The sequence below is a fragment of the Myotis davidii genome, unplaced genomic scaffold (assembly GCF_000327345.1).
Source record: "Myotis davidii unplaced genomic scaffold, ASM32734v1 scaffold69, whole genome shotgun sequence".
In the NCBI taxonomy this organism is placed as follows: Eukaryota; Metazoa; Chordata; class Mammalia; order Chiroptera; family Vespertilionidae; genus Myotis; species Myotis davidii.
The window spans coordinates 1973084-1977517 of NW_006300363.1; the positions used below are offsets into that span (position 1 = coordinate 1973084).

Below are 4434 nucleotides of genomic sequence, written 5' to 3' on the forward strand. Positions count from 1 at the left end.
ATCTTTGTATCCCTCAGAACAGAGCTGCTTAAGGAGAGTGCCATGGCATAATGGCATTTGCCATGAATGAGTTAAAGATGGTCTAGACAGTGATCCCCTCAGCCCTCCAAACAGCCACAAAGGGTCTTCAGCAGCCAGAGTCCCCACATGTCAAAACTCAAGCATTATCAAGCAGCCTCCTTCTTCAACAAGGTAGAAGCCATGATGATAACTTGAGAAGCATTCAGAAGAGGCAACAACACCTGGTACACAGTGGACGCCCAATAAATATCTGCAAAATTGCACCTATTCCCCTTTCAAACACTATTCCCAAGATCACTTACCATCTAAACCAGACTCTCTTTGAACATTTTCACTGAACGTGTTCTAGTAATATTTTTAATAATCACCTGTTTATTACCTGGTTATACTTACTTTATCATCCAAAGCCCACATCAATAATTTATTGAATAAAATAGCCAAGAATATGAACAAACAATTCAATATGAAGAGGTTCAAAGACAAAATTCAACATTGTAGAAAAAAGAAATATAAGTGCCACTTTACACTATTAAATGAGCAAAAACTTTTAAGGAAAAATGTATTTCTGTCCAGTTTTCGTGAAACAGAAATATCCATGTATCTGTTAGCAATACAAACTGATAAAATATTCTTGAAAAACAGTATGGCAAGCCATAAAAACATTCTTACCATGTCAACAATAATGTACTCAAAACTTTATCCTAGAGATATAATTAGTCAGAAAAAAGTATAATAATATCTACAGTAATGTAGATTAAAGTATTAACTGAAAACCAGCCAGCAGCATAAGTACCTAACATAAAAAGATTTAGGTGAACTATGAGAGTATGACTTGATGAAATGTTTTGCAGCCTTTCAAGATGTAATCATATAAATTAAAATAGTGACACCTTTAACATGGAAATGTTTCATGATCTAATAAATAGAAAAAAATCAAATTATATGCATCATAATTTAAAAACAGTAAAATGTATTTTAATGGAATGCCAAAAAGAAAATCAACTATTTGAGTAATAACCCAAATTTTAACTATTTAATATCAATTCTTAAATTATCTCATAATTTAAGAAAGAAAGTTACACCATACTGAGGAGAGAGAGGGGTTCCAGGATACAAGCTTAAAATAGTCTCAAGAAGAGGTCCACCGCACCTCCCTTGTACGGCTCACTCTGGCCTTAACTGGAAGCTCTCCTACTTTCCCTCCTTATCATGATAACTATGACACCCTCAGATCCCAGCTTTCCAAGGACCAACAAGCCACCTCAACCGGTCTTCAGATCACCCCCATGAACCCGTGAGGGCTGCATCGTGCAAAACAAGTATATATTCAAGAATCCCTACAACCAGATATATTTGAGCAATAAAAGCAAGTAGCCAAGCCCAAATCCAATTATAAATCCCAAAAGTATAGAATAGTTTCACATTAAAGTCTCTAGGATTCTCAAAGAACTTGCTGGCTCAGTGGTGGACTGTCACAGTTAAAAAACAGTATGGACTGGTGGACAAATGAAAGCAGTAGGGGCCAGGAGATTCTGGTATAGTTAAAAAAGGGGAAAATGTTTTAAAAAAAAAATAAGCCCGGCTGGCATGGCTCAGTGGTTGAGCATCGATCTAAAAAGGGAAAAATGTTATTTAAACTATAAGGAACAGAAAACTAAAAACTCCAGCTTAAAAGAGATGGGTAAAAAGTAGCTGGCAATGTCTTAAAAATCTTACCCAGCCAGATTCCAAAAGGCAGGATGGCAAGTCATTTTAACAACACATGAAGTTTTCTAGAGCTGGTCATGTTTAAAGACTAGTATTGAAAATATATCAAAAATAATTTTAGCACTGATGCCCCACAAGGGTAATATGAAAACAGTCTTCTCATTGTTTTTCTATAGTATTACCATTTTCTGAGTCTATTAATGAAAGATCAAAGTACTATAAGGAATCAAGAAGATAACTTACTGTGAAATAATATGTATTCCTTTACTTACTAGTAGCAAAGCATTTCAGCAAAAGGTAAATAATTTGAAGGACTATTACAACCATTGTGCGGAGGGAACACAACCATTAGGGGGTAAGTTTAAACTTTTGTTCCTATTGATGTATTCTCGGTACCTAGATCCTCTAAGATGCAAATATATAGTCACTCATGATAATATATGCATGACAGATAACAGAAAAAACAAACAATTTAATAGTTAACCAAGTTCATCAGAGCATAGGGTGATTACCACTCAAGAATGTTGACATAAAAACTGAAGGACCTCTCCAGTTCCAATCATGCTGATAGGTTGAGTCCCTGTGCAGTTACTCATTCAGAACAGAGTGGAAGATTAACCTACCCTCACTTCTCTTCATACAGACTGACAAAGCGGCAGGCGGTCTCTGCAGAGGCTGCTCGGCATCATCCAGTCTGTTCCAGAAGCAGCCACTGCAGTCAGGACCCACACCTCAGGTCACCACTCTTCCACCCTGTCCTACCTCATACTTTCTGGCCAGAAATTCTCATCTAGATGAGATCTCCCCTGTCTCTCTCTCGCACATTACCAAGTTCTTGTTTTCTAAACAAGGCTCTCATATATTTTACTCACCTGCAGTTCACTGCACTGGGTATCACCCAAATAGCCCATCAGAGCTCTTTATAATTTCTGAAACACAGAGAAGGGAGCTTTTAAACACAGGGTAGAAAATACCATTGCTGACACAGTGCTGAAGCATTTGTATCCAATATTCACAGCATATGGTCTTTTGGTCCACAGTATTTCAAAAATATGTAGCATAACCAGCCAGGACCAAGAGTTCTGAGATAAGAGTCCAGAGATATAAGTTTGGTTTAAAGTTGCTACTACTTAGTTGTGTGACCTTGGACAAATCATCTGACTTCTCCAGGCCTAAAAGTCCTTGTCTGGAGAATAAAGACAGACGGGACAGAAGCAGGAGAGCCCAATGGAAAGAGCACGGGTTCTCCAAACCAGAACACCAGCACCACTCCTTACCAGTGTTGTGCTATTATGTTAGCTCACATTTAATCTACATTTCCTCCTTTGCAAAATGTAAATAACAACAACTATTTGGAGTTGTTATGAGAATTAAAGGAGAGATAATAAGTTATAAAAAGCCAACAGTAGATACAATCCCACAGATGGCAATTATCACCATTAACTCAGCCCTATAGTTATATGACTTCTATTCATAAATATCTATTTCCTTAAAATATCCACAAATCAAAAACTTTACGAATCTGACAATGAATTAACCGTTGGAGTGTTTCAATCACTGTTATCTTCAACTGCTGGTAGTTTAAGATTATCAATATTACTTAACATCACAGGAAATGAGTGGAATAGCCCCTGCATGACACCTGAACAGTTCAGTGGCCAGGCCTTCCCTATTTCTCCCTCTGCTCTCACTGCTACCAATACACCTCAGCACCAGAGGGCTCTCCCAAAAGCCAAATGACACCAACTGTTTTCTATGGTCAGCTCAGGAGAACACGACTAAAGATGGAGGAAGGAGAACAGAGACTTTCCCTTTTATTCTATTTTTACTTCAGACACTTAAGTACTGCTCATATTTGCTTCCTATAGCATGCATCAGTTTTGCATAAAATAAGTGAATAAAAATAAAAATCTTAAAATGATTATTAGTTACACATAATGCCTACTGATAGGAAGCTCGCCTTATAGGAGTATTTTTCACAAGAATTTCCACAAAAGAAAGCAAAAAGGCAAATTCAGATGTGCCAAGAACACCTCAAATGCAGCACAGAAATAACAAAAATCACAAACATTCACATTTCAGAATGGTTCAGTCAAAAAATATGCTATGTACTCTTTGAAGAACCTTGCGGATGAATCAATTAGTTTTGGTTTTCTGTTTAATTGTTTTTGTTCAAAAGCAAGATGAATATACAAATTCTGGTTTTACCAGACAACTTTCTGCTCTTGGAAAAAGTAACCCAGTACAACTGACACAAGTAAACAAATTGGTATGACTGTTTGGTAGTATGTTGAAAAACTTTCAATGTTTTAAGCAGATGGTAGCTTTTTAAAAATTATATGTAAATTAAAAGTCTCCATGCTACATCTACAATATTATTTTTAAAGAATTATTAACTCTATTAAATTCAGGATTACTCAAAAGTTATTACTCAGCCACCACTGAAGTGACAGACCACTGTGTTTTATGCTGCTTCTAGCCAATGCTACAGAAATAATCCTGACTACACCCATGAATTTAAATGAATTGTAGGCTGGTGTGGCCACTCTCCACACATATCATAGTTCTCTCCTAGAAGACATTTCAAAATATTACTTAGAAATCAAATTATATTGGCATGTACACTTATCTAAGTTTACAAAAATAAACAACCAGAACTTGCTTATAATTTTTAAGTAGCCCCTCCCCCTCCCCTGTGAGATGAGA

The 4434-nt window shown here is 36.5% G+C and overlaps 1 protein-coding gene across 4 annotated transcripts in view; it reads right to left on the reverse strand.

Annotated features, from left to right (window-relative positions):
* HELZ (helicase with zinc finger) overlaps positions 1–4434 on the reverse strand; it is a 120927-nt gene that overhangs the window by 113405 nt on the left and 3088 nt on the right. For 3 of the 4 annotated variants that reach the window (XM_006776674.2, XM_006776672.2, XM_006776673.2), the window contains exon 2: positions 2601–2657. The exons of the other annotated variant lie outside the window; for it this stretch is intronic. The gene's annotated coding sequence lies outside the window, so the exon portion shown is untranslated. The remainder of the gene's footprint in view (positions 1–2600; positions 2658–4434) is intronic. 4 annotated transcript variants of the gene reach the window in all.